The following is a 15711-nucleotide window of genomic DNA, read 5'->3' as shown; positions in this document are numbered from 1 at the left end:
AGCTGGAGAGAAGGTGGGATGACCACAGGAACAGGCCATGGGCTGGTAACCTCCCCATCTCGGCATGTAAGAGCTGCAGGGGAGGCTGGCAGCTCCAGCCTTTTCTTAGGACCCAAGGGTCAGTGAAGCTGCCAAGAACCCCTCTGTATTAGAAGGAAAGAGCACCCAAAAAGGTGAGGGTGGAGTCAGGGACCATACCAGTTAACTCCCAAACTACCTTCCAACACCTAAGCAAAGGAGTGCAGCCAATCTCTCTGACCTCTCCAGGTACCCCTCTCTCCTCTGTGGAAAGCTGATGGGCCCAGGGTCCCTGCACTTAGGACACTGCCAAACAAACCCATCAGCTCCCTTTGAACAGCACCAACTCCTCCAGGAGGGGCTGGGAGCTGGGAGCTGGGAGAGCAGACTGCACACCATCCCTGAGGTCCAGGGGGATCAGGACAGCCCCAGAGGAGAACTGTGGCTTGGGAGCCCAGGGAGACCAGCCCTGCCCTATACTGGCTCTGCAGCTCCTGGCAAGGATCCAGCCTCCCAGAGCCTACATCTGCCCACCTGCAAAATGGGCCCAAACTTAGAGGGGTACCTGGAGAGCAAGGCCAGGCACAGCACATACCCACAGGTACCCCCACGGAACTGCCCACCCACCCCACTTGAAGGATCTGTGTGGTTCTGAGAGGTGGGAAGGGACTGCCATTGGCATTGTCTTCAGAAGAAACTGGGACCTGGGGAGCAAGTGGGGGCAGCAAGCAGGACTCCCTCACAGAATCATGACAGCTGGCTTAAGGCAGCAGGAAGGAGGCTCGGGCAGAGGCTAGGAGCCAGTTGCTGCCTCCCTAGGCCTTGGTTCCCTTCTCCAAAAACCTGGCCAAAATGTATGAGGCTTCAGCACACAGCCCAGAGCAGCTGGGGCACTCCCACCGAGGGGCAAGGTACCCACTAGTCACCCCCCAGATCCCCTTCGGGTCTGGCCATCCGCGGGCCCCACCTTCAGCACTGTGTTCCCAAGCTCACCTCCTTGGCCTCCCGCACCCTGGCTAGGAAGGCCTGGAGCTCCAGCGTCTCCAAAAAGAGTGCGCGGCACACAGCCTGGTAGTGGGCCTGCGCGCCCCGAGGGTCAGTCAGCCGCACCGCGCACAGCTGCATGGCCTGGGAGAAGGTGCGCAGGGCCCGGGGGCCACCGTCTGCAACCTCCTCCTCCTCCTCTGGACCCCCGTAGCCCTTGTCCGCTGCCCCACAGCCGCTGTCCTCACAGTCGCTGTTGGCCATGAGGTTGATGAGCCGCTCCAGCTGTGGGCTGAGCTCGCGCTCCTCGCTCTCGTCCAGGCCCCAGTCCAGTGCGCGGTAGATGGCAAAGCCCAGCGACTGCACCATCTGCAGGACAAAGAGGGGTTGGCGCAGGCGGCAGGCGGCAGGGAACAGTGCAGGGCGCCCCAGAGCTGGGCAGGCTGCCAGCCCCTTCACAGGCGGGGAGTGGCCAGGCCCAGTAAGAGGCCAGGAGGGAGGAGCTAACGGCCCACTGAGGGGATACACCAGGTACAACACGGTGAGGTGCGTGACTGAAGGGACTGCCTGCGGCACACCACTTTGCAGAACAGCTTGGCCCCTCGCAATCCAACAGACGTGGGACCAGTGCCTCAGCAGCTCTCTCCAGGTGCTGAACTGATGGGTCCCGAGCGCGGCCACTGGAACGTTCTCCAGCTGAGAGTGAGACCGCACTCGGGACACTCACAGGGAATGCTACCACACAGCAAAGAGGAACCAACACGCAGTCCCATGTGCTGATCCAAGGGACAGGATCGGCAGAGAGCCTTCAGGACACACCGTCCCTTCCAGGAGCCTCGGGGAGCTGAGCCTGATCAGATGCAGAGGGTCAGGGGCTCCCTACAGGCATCCTCACTGGGGTGCCACTGAGAGGGGTGGACCTTCCAGAGGTTCCACTGCAAGGTCTTCTGCTGGAGTGTGCCCTCGGAGGGAGAGTGCAGCCCAGCCCTTCCCTCCTCTGCCCTGTGCTCCCGCCATGAAGTCCTGAGCCACACCGGCCCAAAGCCACAGGGCCAACTGCCATGGACAGAAACTTGGACACTGTGAGCCAAGATGAACCTTTCCAGGTACTTGAGTCTCAGAGGCCGAAAGCTGGCTGACCCCAAGCCAGACATGGTGAAGTCTGACCTAAAAAGTCATCACACTGGAGTGGGTGGTGGGTGAGACGAGGGGATCACCAGGCAGGGTGGGTGGGACCCAGTGCCGTGGCGCCCAGTGAACCAGGCACCCTGGGCTGTTCTGCCTGCTTTGGATAAGCTTGAGGCTCTCCGAGTTCTTCACCTGTTGGTTCGGTTTGGTTTGTGGCACTGGGTCTGAACCCAGGCCTCCAGCATGCTAGGCCAGCACTCCACCTCGGCTACACCCCTGCCCACAGGAAGTGTTTGTTGTTTGTTTGTTTGTTTTTTAAGCTCATTTTTAAAATCCGTGAGGTCTCTTGGTGGAGGCCTCTGGGCTCAGCGCCTCTCGGCAGGGAACCCTGTTTCCACAGTCTGCCTTTAGGGGCCTTGGGACCAGAGGTCTGTGGAGGGGGAGCCGGTCCTGACACCTCTGCACGGGGACTGCCCTGCCGTGCACAAGGTCCTTGCTCAGCATCTGGAAGGCCATCCTCAGTGACGGCCGCCATTTTAAGAGAACAGTTTTGCTTTCCTGCCCCAGGACCTTCCTGAGAAAGGCTCACCACTCCTCACACCAACCCTCATGCCAACCCTCATCAGGCCCACCCGGCTCTGGTTCCCAAGCCTTCCCCCTGAAAGTCCCAGGACCCCAGCCCGTTTGCCCTCCCCCATCGAGATGGCCATTATCTGTCAGCTCTGACGAGTGAACTCTCGTGTCTCCCGGCCTGGCTCTGACTTTCATCCCTGGCTTACCCTCTCTCCTCCCCTCGCCCTGGCCCACAGGCTCCCTTGGAGGGCTGGGTGTGCTCCCAGCACTGTGACAGGCCACAGCTCTGAAGAATGCAGTGGACAGCAGGGCCACCCCAGCCTCAGCCTCAAGGTGGCCCACCTTCTCCCCTGGACGCATCACTTCCCTAGGGAGTCCCTGTCTGACTCCTGCTGAAACTCTTCCATCAGGTAAGTGAAGAAACCCATGGTCCCAAGTCTAGCTCCCCCTTCCCTCTGGTGACTCCTCAGACCTTTCTCCAAAGATGATCTTCTCTGTGACATCTCCTGGTGACCTGCACAGGATCTTCAGAGGTACTGACTTTGCAGATATCTGGCCCACCAGTGATTTGGGGTGGGTGGGGAGGACTGGCAAATCATCCCAGTTCCATGTTCAGAAGATGGCAAGAGTCCCATAATTGAGGCCAGCATCTGCCTCCTTGAGAAGAGTGAAGGAGGAGACTTCTGATCCCCGACTAGGCATGGCCATCACCCCTTGCCAGCCTGACGCATCCACAGAAGACCAATGTTTAGCCAGGCTCGGTGCACATGTTTGAATCCCAGCAGCTAGGAGGCTGAGGCAGGAGGCTCACAAGTTCAAGGCCAGCCTGGGCAACTTAGTTAGACCCCTGTCTCACAATGAAATGAAAAGGGCGGGGTACAGTTCGGTGGCTCGAACTCCCTAGCCTGCGCAGGTCTGGGCTCATCCCCAGCATACGACCTCCCTGTGATCTGCTGGGCATTGCTCTTAGTGCTAACGGACTTTCATGCTTTTCTTTTATGACATGGATCAAAAGGATGCATTTACGCAAAGACACTCTCCTAGTCGGAACCTGGGCTGAGCCTGGTGTCACTCTTCTGCTTGGCTGTGGACAACCCACCGACACCATCTCTCATCTTGCAGTTTGGGGAGAGAGGCACAGAGAGGTCAGGTTGCCTGGGCACAGCTTGCAAAGAGCTGGGCCTTTCCTTGGCCAGGCCTGGGTCTGCTGTGTAGAGTCCTCAGCCTTGTCCCTCACAAGGAGGCCACTGCCTTCTCCGGGAACCTTCTGGGTCACCTGCTTCAGGGCCTCTAGCTTCCTGTGTGCCCACCTCTGGGAGCCTGGAGAGCCAGGGCCTGCACCATGCCAAGCAAGAACAGGTGGCCAACCCAGTGCCAGGCAGAGGGCCAGCAGGAGTCCATGGTGGCAGTGGGGCAAAGGGTGGCCCCCTGGAGGCCACCTCAGCATGTCTGTGCCTTCTGCAGACGAACATCAGGGACACAGCTCCAAGCCACACCCTAGACTCTAGAGCAACAGCCACAGCCACAAAACTCTAGCAGAGGGTCACACCTGACAGGTGCCAGCCTGAACCCGGCCCAGGCAGGCGAAACCTGGGGTCAGGGGGGCTCCAGCAGGGCCTCAGGGCCCCTCCTGGGTGTCACGGTGATGGGGCAGGCAGGAGTTACAGTCCCCTCGAATTCCTGGTGAACCTTTTGGCCTTTGGGTATGGGCCAAGAATGAGCGAGGAGGTGTGAAGGGCATCTCACTCCTACTCCGTCTGCCTCGAGCTCCAGGCTGGCTCTGACGGTCTTTCTCATGCAGACCGCCCACCCCATGGACAGGAGGACAGACTGAGGGCACAGGAGGAGAGCCCCCTCTTCCTCCTGGCCTGAGCTAGTGCCACTCTGGGGAAAGTGCCAACTGCAGTCAAGTCTTATCTGACAGCTGCATCAGTGAAAGGTCTTCTGTGCCTCCAGTCATCGGAACTCTCTGGAAGTCAAGAATGCTCGTTCCCCATAAAGAAAAGTCTAGGCAGTTGGCCAGGCTCAGAACCTCTAGCCCTGCCGGCATTCCAGCACTGGACAGGCTCAGCAGCCTGGGGGTGGTCAGAAGCTGCAGGGGTCCTGTGGGCACCTCGTGCAGCCTGAGTAGCCCCAGTCGAGACGAGGTGCAGGCAGCTCCCCTGCTGAGGCTACTCGCTCTGAAGTGCACCTGGGGCCTCTGAGAACAACAGTCCTGACTGGACTGTTCCCATACACCATTGTTGTGAATATTTATAAATTTTTAGTTGTAGATGGACCCAATACCTTTATTTTAATGTGGTGCTGAGGATCAAACCCAGTGCCTCACACATGCTAGGCAAGCGCTCCACCACTGAGCTATGGCCCTAGCTCCTCTTTATAAATCTTTTTAAAACTTTGGAAAGTGGGCTGGGGATGTGGCTCAAGCGGTAGCGCGCTTGTCTGGCATGCATGCGGCCCGGGTTCGATCCTCAGCACCACATACCAACAAAGATGTTGTGTCCGCCGAGAACTAAAAAATAAATATTAAAAAAAAATTCTCTCTCTCTCTCTCTCTCTCTCTCTCTCTCTCTCTCTCTCTCCTCTCTCACTCTCTCTTTTAAAAAAAAAAAACTTTGGAAAGTTTTCAAGTAATAGACTACTTGGGAACTCTGCACAGCAGGGGCCAGCTGCCACCCAGGAGCACTGCACTTGGTAAAAAGAAACTATCCAAAATATTATGCAGCCATGAAAATGGATGACTAACCACCACAGGGCAATGCAGAGGAGTCTTGGAAACACACAATTGTTTGAGGAATCTCTATGTAGGACAAGTACAGAGCTGGTAAATAAACTCGGCGATGTGCTACTTGAATGGCAGTATTCCAAGGTGAGGGACTATGGGAAGTGAGACACACTGCTAGTTTCTGGGTTCTCAACAACAGATGGTATATGCTCTTCTGGTCTGTGCCCACCTCCCCTGAGTGTGCCACTGTGTTCACTGTAAAACAGGTGTTATATTAGAGCAGTGGTTTAAAGAGACAGAGAAGAACCAAATCCAGGACGTGATCTCAGGGCAGTTGGGAGGAGGAGGAAGGGGTTGGAGATGTGGGCTGGGTGGGAATTCCTTGGCTTGTGTCCTTGGCTGGTTTTCCTGTTTGCTCCTGAAACTCACACCCAGCCCCCAGCATTGTGCCTGTGAGGCCAACCAGGCAGAGGTCATCACCTACTTCCCTCTGGGTCAGTAGCAACTCCTCCCTTGCTCCTGCCCCAGAGCCCTTGACACCCTGCTGGGCCCTCACTGCCTGTCCTCTGTGCACAGCTTCCTCCCAGGCCCAGTGAGGCCCTCTGGGTGCTGCGCTGTCCTGCCTCGACGAACAGCTACAGGACTTAATACGGTGAGAGTGTCCATTATGCAACACAGGTTCACTCTCACAGGATCAAGTCGTCTTTAAAACTGTTTTCAGTACCTGAGCTTCTGAGCTGGCTGGGGACACCATCGTGGTCATGGGCTCTGCAAGAAAAGATAGCGAGTCAGGTTCCCCCAGCCACCCCAGGACCCAAGGACAGGCTGCTGCCCCTGCCTCAGCTCACCATGACCCCAGGAGCCCACAGACTGAAATGGCCAGCTGAGCCCACGGGAAGGTGGGACGCCCCACCCCCCGCCCATTTCCCTGTAGGAAAATACAGTAATCCCCCCACTCTCCCAAGGAACCCCAGAAAGTTCATTGCCAGCTGAGCCACCAGGTCACTTGCAAGGCCCTTCAGGAGCCAGCTCTGGGAAGGACACCTAGGTGCCAAGAGTGACTGTCCCTTTCTGCACTAGAGAAGGCAGACCCCAGTGCTCCCCAGTGCCTGCTCAGAAGAGTGGTCAGCAGTGCTGGTGAGTGGGTCCAGGGTCTGGGGTCCAGGCCTGCTTGGAGACAGAGGGAAAGGAGGGAGCAGCTCAGGTAGGTGGTGGCTGCAGGCAAGAAGCCGCGGTCTGAAGTGAGAAGCTGTGACGTTGGGAACTGAGGTGGCCTGCCTCCAAGTTACACTGTCGGAAGAGACTTGGGCTCAGAGGAGCTGACAGGCTTTGCCTAGCTGGGAATGTCCACCTCGGACTGCGACTCCTGGATCTGAGGCCCACGTACAGGCTCAGTGTGATGCTGAGTGGCGGCAGGTAGTGAGTGGCATTTTGCAGGTGCTCATCCATGTATGCCGAATCCAACCCAGGAAGTGAGCAGCTCAGGCACCCATTCACAGATGAAGAGATAGAGGCTCAGAGATGACCTCCTGTGCTCCAAGGTATCACAGCTAGTGGCGGGGAGATAGTGCCAGAGCAAGGCAGGGAACCCCAGAATCTGGACCACCAGTTGCTGACCAAGCCCCCAGCCCCCCAGGTTCCAAGGATGCCACGGAATGAGATGCAGAAACCTACCCACACATACGACGTGCAGGGGCACTCGAGTGGGCATGGGAGCTTCACCGCCTTCACTCCTACTAGAAAGAGGCGAGACGTGGGAAGACAGACCTCAGGACGGTCTCCGCACGAACCTGCTAATGCCACAAACACTTTCAAAATGCCATCAAGAGCCAGGAGGATTGCCCAAGATAAAGGAGACTGCCACCCACTGCAGTAATGGGAACAGTCCAGGCCAGCATCGGTGAGGTCAAGAGAGGCCAGCAGTGTGCAGCAGGCCACAGGCTCTTGTCCTGGGCCAGCGTCCTGCCTGCTGGGCAGTCAGGGAAGCTGGCAGCCACAGCTGGTCCAAGTAGTGGGGAGGTAGAAGCATCAGACCCAGGACCAAGGTGTTTCCTGGAGGCCAGTGCCTGGGTCATGCTGCTGGTTGGGAAGGGCAGGAGGGGCTGACCGAGAAGGGTGGCCAGCCCTTCCCAGCTCTCTGCACACTGATGGCACACGCAGTCTAGCTCTGCAGCCAGCTCTCTGTGGAAATGCTTTCAATGCTTGTGTTGCTGGCTCAAATAGTTCATATATTAGCAAAAACAACAACAACAAAAAAATCATGCCAACATTAAAGTGTCTGTGAATCTTAATTGTTTGCAGTTGCAAGGACTTAGGAACTCTCCAGGGTTTGATGAGCAGGCTCGGCCTGCTGAGATGGGGGTGAAGGAGATCTCTCGGGGAGGCCGAGCTGGGGCCTCCACGAGGTGGTCACAAAACTCCAGCAAGTTGGAGGGGGTGGTGCCAGGAATCCCCCTCTGTGGTGAGGAAACTGGGGCTCAGCAGACTCAGAGATCTGCCAGAGTCCACCCAGCTAATAAACTGCAGAGCTGGGTCCCCGCGAAGCCAAGCACACTCCTGACCCACCCACCCAACAGTCCAGGTACGACTGCCCGGAGCTGCCCTCACTGGAGTAGACAGAAGCAGAGGGAGGCAGCGGGACCCAGGAGATCACGTGTCTATGGTGAGACCTCCAGAGGGGAGATGGAGCCAGACACAGGCTCCCACCACCACTCTCTGATCCCTGCAGGGGGCGGGACCACTCAGCCACCTCCTCCTGTGGGAAGGACACCCTCGCCAGGGAAAAGGAAACCCACTCCAGATTCTCTTGCGTGGAATGGCAAGTGAGGAGAACTGAAGCGCTCGGCACTCCTCTGAACACTGTTCCTGTGGTGGAAGGACAGACTGCACCTGGAGGAGAGGTGCCCAGAGGACCTTCCCAGCTGCCCCCAGCAGCCTCCAGAGGAAGCGCACAGCCCTGCATGGCAGGTGAGAGGAGGTACCTGCACCTCAGCCCCATCTGCCCTGGGAGGACTGGAGATGTCAGATCCTGGCCAATCTGTGGCCCTCAGGCTCTGGTTGTCCTCCCTCGGACCTCACTTTCTCACCTGCAGGACAGAGGTGACACCTACGTCTAACAGTGTCACCTCAGAGAGGTGCAGCAACAGAGGCAGAGAAGCTTCCCGAGGCGGAAGGGTTTGCAGAGCACCTACTGCGCTGTGGCAGGGCCTGGAGTCAGGACAGCCTGCCCAGAGTGTCGTGTGGCCACAGCAGGCTGCAGAAACACAGCGTATGTGAGCCTGGTAGACAGGAGAACTGGCCGCAACCCAGGAAGGCCACCACCAAAGTCTCTCAAAACCATGGTCCCGGCCTTCCAAGGTAGCAGGTCTGCTTCCCGAAGCCTTGCCACACGGCATGATGCCAAGTGCCACTCACTGTAGCACCTTCTTACCACAAGACACTGGAAATACATACACACACACACACACGCACACACACAGGAACAGGGCATCCTGGAGTGGAGTGGGAGGGCAGAGGGCAGCTCTAGGTTTCAGAGCAGAACCCGTGTGCTGGTGTGCATGAAACTTTACACTGTGGCTAAGAGGCCAGTAGGTGGGGACCATAACACAGGGCTCTGGGATGCTACTCTCTCTGCAAGTTCTGAATTTGGATCTTGTGGACGCACTACAGAGTCAAGAAATCAAATCATGCAAAAGGGTGCCACTCAACGTGCAGTGCTGCCCTGTCTCAGAGGTGGGGTGGAGCCCAGAGCCAGCAGACTTTGGACCCAAACACCCTGTGTGCTCCCAGAAGCCCAGGGTCTCCACCACCTCGGTCCCCTCTCACGGGGAGACACCACCCCCCATGGTCAGGGTGAGTGAAACACACCCAGTGTCGGTGATTTCAGGCTCTCCACAAAAGCTTGTTCCACAGTCAAGACTCTAACTGCAAGACCCAGTTGGGCCCTCTGTGGAGCGTCAGCCTTCAGGAGCTGGAGGATGCCCACAGGAAGGTTCAGAAGTCACAAGCTCTGTTTGTTCAGCAAACATAGAGCTCTTTGGGTCAAAGGGATACAGGTGTGTCCCTCCTTCTGGGTCACTTCTGCCAATCCTTGGGCTGAGATCAGCACGATTCTCCACATGCTCCCCAGGGGCTCCCCTCAGTCCACTGGGCAAGGATCTGAGAGGAGACCCAAGTCAGGGGATTCGAGAACCTCGGGTGGAATGTGGATTCTAGAACCACTTGGAACATTCCTGGGCCCCTGCAAAGATCTACTGAAGTGGAATCCGTGGGAGGGACCAGCACAGGGTGGTTCTGACCACTGGGGTGGTTCTGACTGTTCAACAGGCGTAGTGGGGCCCTGACAGCAGAGGGTGGGGTGCAGAGACTTATCGAGGAAGGTGTGCCAGGGTTCATGTTCCATCATATGTAAATTTCACATCAAAAGAAAGAATTACAAACAAACGCTAAGCTCTGGTAACAGCACACAAGCTGAAGTATTTAGGGGAAGTAGATTGATGTGTATACAACAATTTCCTGGAAATGCATCAAGAATGAGCCAGGCGCCATAGCACACACCTTAGTCCCAGCCACTCAGGAGGCTGAGGCAAGAAGATCACAAGTCCCAGGCACACCTAGGCAATTCAGCAACACCCTGTCCCAAAAAATAATTTTTAAAAATAGGAAAAAAATAAAAGAAGAAAAAATGGAGAGCGACATGACACCCAGATGTGAGGGTGGAATTGGGAGCGTACACACCTGCAGGCCCCCTGACTTCTGCATGGCATGGCCAGGGGACACAGGTGGCAGACGTAGGCAGGACAGCCAACAGCTAACCTAAGGAAAAGGCTATTCTGTATCTATACCCTCTTAAGACAGAAGAAAATGGGTTTGTGTCACCTCGAGCCGGAAGGTCGTGGAGATCTGTCCTGAAGCCACAGATGCCCACACTCTCCTTTCTGCTCACCCCTCAGTCCCTGGAGACGAACCAAGGCAGATGCACAGGGGGAAAGTGGGATTCCCTGGGAGAGGACAGAAGCCGAAACAGTGGCTGGGAGCTTCCTCCCGCTGTCCGGGCCCCTTGTGCTTGTCTGCCCGGCGAGCAGACACCACTTCCAGGCCCCTCTCCTCCCTCTTAACCGGGCTTTTGCATCGCTCTGAAGGGTCAGAGTTAAACCCTGGCAGCCTGTCCACAGGGTTTAACCAGGCCTCATGCCAGGGCCGGACCATCCAGTGCCCCAAGATTCCTGGTGCTGCACTAGAGTCAGCTCTGTCCCATGTGGGGCAGAGAAACCCCCTGTGGATGCCAGGCAGGCAGCTGGTGAGCATGTGGAGGATGCGGCTGGAAGGCGACAGCAAGCTTAACCTCACGCGTGACGTGGGGCCCCCCAGGCTCCTGGACATGTGGAGCCCTTTCCAAAGTCACAGCACAGGTTGGGTGGTACCAGCTAGGACAGGCACCTGGGCCACCCGTGTCCAGGATTTATGGGAGGGCCAGCCTGGCATGGGCAGCGTCAGAGAGGTCATACACACAGAAGGTGATCGTCCTGCAAGGTGAGGCTTGCTCAGAAGATGGATTACAGAAATCTGTCTGCAAATACACCTTGCTCACCCCCCCACACACCTCACAGTGACTGTCTAGCAGCCCTCTTCCAGAAAGCAAAGCTCAGGGACAGGCGCTGACCATCAAGAAATGTGCAGCGCAGCAGCACAGGCCTCCACTGGCACCCCCAAGATGGTCAGTCACACACCTCTAAGGCACAGGCCATCATCACACCCACAACTGTCAACTCAGGTGGCTGTTTTCCTGTGACTTTGGGTTTCTCGGCTGCGGAAGAGGCTCTTAACAACATAGCTCTCCCAGGAGGAGTGACCCCAACACCTCAGCACCTATCCTACAAGCACCTCTCAAGGTTGGCTCCCATCATGGTGAGGAAGGAAAGCTCCCACCCTCCTGGGTGGCCTCTGTCACCCTTCACCATGACTGGACTAAGTGGCCCTCAAGGGCAAAGAGCACAGCTGCAAGAGCACCTGCAATAGCCAGGCAGGTGGCATAGCTGTGACAGGTACCTCCAGCCATGGCCAGGACTGGCAAGGACCCAGCTATAAGAACCACCAGGAATGTTCTGACAGCCAGGAGACTTGGGAAGGGGAATTCTCTCTGGAAGCAGAATCTGACCTTTCTGACCAGCTCCAGCTTCTCCCCAGCATAACTAAGGACACCAGCCAAGGCAAGACCACTCAAAGCTCATCTGCACACATCTGGGCAGGGGGGATGGTGAAAAGAAGATGACCTCAACAGACTCTTCTGGCCACTGGTGGAACTCAGGGACCTCCAGCAGCAGAGAGAGCCAGCTGTGCGCTTCCTGATCCCAAAGTCCAACCACACTCCTCAATAGCAAAGGGTCCCATTTCAGCACCTGGCAGGAGCACGCTGGGCCAGGAGACACACAGCGAAGTGTCTGTGGCTGGCACAGAGGCCAGCTCAAACATGCAGCAGCAGCACCCCTGGCTGTGACTTGTGGGCCCAGGTGCAGCGGACCCCCTGAGGCCAGAGCCTGCTCTTGAGCACTGCTGGGGGAGAGAGTGAAAGACAAGTCAGCCCTGTGGACACTGTGGTCCAGTTCTGGGCAGGTGTCTTTTTATAAATTTATTTTTTATTTTACGGGGTACTGGGAATTGAATTCAGGGACACTTGGCCACTGAGCCACATCTCAGCCCTATTTTGTATTTTATTTAGAGACAGGGTCTCACTGAGTTGCTTAGCAGCACCTCGTTTTTGCTGAGGATGGCTTTGAACCCATGATTCTCCTGCCTCAGCCTCCTGAGCCGCTGGCAGGCCTGGACAAATGCCTTTTAATGGCCTTTGTGTTAGGAACCTGGGGCTACAACATAAAAAGGGAAGGCCTTGTATCCACTCAAGAACGAAGAACTAGCAATGGAGCCTAACACTGCTCCAGAGAACCCTGGGGATAGCCAGGCTCAGACCCACAGTCCACCCCAAGTATAAAGAGTGGGGCCTGACTGAAAAGGTGGAGCATCAAAAGGCAAGAGCTGGGGATGGAGCTCCAGGGTGGAGTTTGGACTTACCATGCAAGAGACCCTGGATTTGAACCCCATCACCAAAAAGAAAAGTGGGCCAATAAAAACGAATAAAAATATATTTGTGTAAGTGAGTGTGAGTGCAAGGCAGGAAGTAAAGGGAGAGGAGGCAGCCATGGCTCCCCTCACCCCAGGGGCACCTAGCACCAGCCTCCACTGTCTCCTGGGCATCTTCCTGGAAGAAAGCTGGGCCCGAAGCTGGATGCTCCAGGGGCCGATGCCCAAGTCCCACTTTGCAGAGCACCTTCCCGTGGGGCAAGCCACCCTGGGACGGCAGGAGGTGGATCCACTGAGAGCGCTGCAGGCCACCTGACCACTGGCTGTGCTGTGTACGGAACGGCTCCACAGAGCTTCACCTGATGGAGTTTCCTGAGTCCATTTTAAAAAATAATCCTTTCCCGATCTTGAGGTTTTAATAATGGCCTCTTAAAAATAACTCCACATGCTAACACATTTCCCATTCTTCCACTTAAAAAAAAAGAGAGGCAGCCAGGCGCAGTGGCACATGCCTGTAATCCCAGTGGCTCAGGAGGCTGAGGCAGCAGAATTGCGAGTTCAAAGCCAGCTTCAGCAACTTAGCAAGGCCCTATACAACTCAGTGAGATTCTGCCTCAAAATAGAATACAAAAAAGGGCTGAGGATGTGGATCAGTGGCTAAGTGTCCGTGGATTCAATCCCCAGTACCAAAAATAAAATAAAGGCAGACAGAAGTCATAAGCCATCACCATTGTGAGGAATGTTTATGAACAGAAACCAGACCAGAGACCCTGTTCAAACAGAGATAAGGCTCTTCAATACACAGGCCTGTACTGAGCTTTGACTCCTCAGTCAGGAAGTGCCACTAGATCTGTGATGACTGCCACATGGGCAATGACTGGGAATCAGCAGCACATAGAATCCTGGGGGAGAGAGAGAAACAGATGACCCACATCCCAAGCATGGCCCTCTGATATTTGGGACAGAACCAATAGGAAGCCCAGCTTGGCTTGCCCACAGTTCAGGGAGACACCAGGAAACCCCAGGGATAGCTGCTATGGTTGTGGGCAACAACTCACCACTCCCACTCTGCTTGGGTTTTCCCATCCTTAAAAATCAGAGGCTAGACTATACACTCCCTGCAGTCCTGTCCTGCTCTGCAGAGCTGGGAGCCAGACCCTAGGGTATCACTTATCTCCAGGGCTGGGGTAGGCCCAGGGAGCATCTTATAAGGAGGACAGAGCCTCAGGAGAAAAGCTCTGTGAGTATGCAGACTCCAGGTGAGAGCAGGTCACTGTGCACCTGCCCCTCTGCCCAGTCTTTGAAAGACATGGCAGCACAGTGGTTCAGAGCATGAGTGCAGAGTTCAAATTCTTCCCCTTTCTGAGTGATTTTGGACTTTCTGAGGCCTGGGCCTCAGCTGACCTGAGAGTAAAGTGGGAATAATACCATGATGTCGGTGCTTACTATTTCCACCCATCAAATCAATGTATCAATGCTTTTTGTGCAAAATTCAACTTGCAAGTGTCACAGGCAGGGGTTGGAAGGAAGAGGAAGCTGAGGGAGAAAGCTGCAGGCTCCTGGGGGGGACACAGCAGGCCCCTCCCCACTGTAAAAGGCAGTCACTGTCTGCTGCCTCTGCTGGGCTTTGCCCTGCTCCTGCCCCGTCTTCCACAGAAGCCTGCTCCAGAGCAAGTGCAAGGCCATAGCTGAGGACTGGAGGGAGATCAGGCTCCAACCAGTGCACACAGCCTGCCTTTGTGCTCACAAAAGGGTTTCAGCTTTGGGGTAATATCATCCTATGCGCCATATACAAACCTTCCATTCTCCAGAGAGGAAAACAACTTAAAGGGGAAAGTACATAACCAGCTAAATGCACCACTTTCAACAGACCTCAAACATATTTCAGGGGCTAAGTTGTTGGTTCTTTTGGATAAAAAAAAAAAAGCAGATTTTACACTCTCCTTGCTCCCTCTCAATTAAACCCAGGAAACTGGTGTGTATTCCGCACAGATTCCCAGGAGGCAAGCCCCTCCCCCAACCTCCATGAAAGAGCTAGCCTGGGGACATTCTGTGTCCTCTCCGTGTCACTAGAGAGCAGCAAGGACTCTTTGTACCCACAAAGCCTTGCATGAGCCATATACTGAGGGCTGCAGAACCCAAAGCCAGGAGGAGTGGCCCAGGGGAGAGCAGGGAACAAGAATGGCATAATGCCTGCTTCCCGACTTCACCCCAGGTACTAGCAATCTGGCCAAAGCCCCTTCTCAGCCAAGGAAAGCGTGCCCCGCCACAGAGCAGCTGGCCTTGATGCCATGAGAGACGGGAGGACGAGAAGGGGACGATGAGGGGTCCCCAGGTCTGGAAAGGCCAGGAGGGCAGTGCCTGGCCCAGCGGAGGTTCCAGATCCAGAGGGCAGGGGGCCTCCAGGTCCAGCAGCCAGTCAGGAAGGAGGACTCGGATCCAGCAGCAGGACGGCGCAGTGGGCGCCAAGGAGGTCGCAGTCCCTTTCACCAGGGAACCACCCAGTGAGCCGCCGGCGCGTCCCGGCCGCCTCCGGCAGCCGCGGGCCACAACCCGGACGCCCGCTGCGCTCACCCGGCTCCTGCCGCGCGCCGACCAAGCCGTCCTGGTGCAGCAGGATGTCCCCAGTGTCGTGGATGCGGCGCTGGCCGCCGGGCGCGCCTGGCAGGCCGCGGCAGGCCTGGAAGCACACGGCCCACGCCTGCTCCTTGTTGATGGGCTGCTTATACACCTTCAGCACCTCCTCCAGGGACAGCTCCCAGGGCTCCCGCTGCGCCGCCAGTCCCGCGCGCTCCGGGGGCCGTCGCGCTGCAGCCGCCGCCGCCGCCGCCAGCCCGGGCGATGGCCGCCCATCATCGCAGCCCGCGGGAGCGCCGGGTTTCCATCACCGCCGCCGGGCACCGCCAAGCGCGGGGCGGGTCCGCGCCGTCCGCATGCCGCGTCATCCCGGCGGCCCCGCCCCCACGGGCCGCCTCAGGTGGAGCCGCGGGTGCGCAGGGAGGCGGCGCCGGGTGCCAGAGGACCAGCGCGCTGGGGAGGGAGGACCGGGACGCTGCACAAGTGTGGGAGGGAGGCCAGAGTGGGGGACCCGAAGGGGAACTTGAGCCCAGCGGGCCGTGTGGGAGAGGGAGGGGCTCAGGGAACTGGGGCCAGGGCAGGACTGAGGGTGGGGCGCTGACCCAGGCGATCCAGGCCCAGGCCAAGAG

General features: G+C 57.0%; 1 pseudogene; it reads right to left on the bottom strand.

Moving 5' to 3' along the window:
* LOC144253109 (protein spire homolog 2-like) overlaps positions 1-15348 on the bottom strand; it is a 28494-nt pseudogene extending 13146 nt beyond the window's left edge.
* Positions 15349-15711: the final 363 nt, after the last annotated feature.

Source organism: Urocitellus parryii, unplaced genomic scaffold (assembly GCF_045843805.1).
Source record: "Urocitellus parryii isolate mUroPar1 unplaced genomic scaffold, mUroPar1.hap1 Scaffold_95, whole genome shotgun sequence".
Classification (NCBI taxonomy): domain Eukaryota; kingdom Metazoa; phylum Chordata; class Mammalia; order Rodentia; family Sciuridae; genus Urocitellus; species Urocitellus parryii.
The sequence above is the reverse complement of the archived record's forward strand: the minus strand, read 5'-3'. Positions and strand labels throughout refer to the sequence as shown.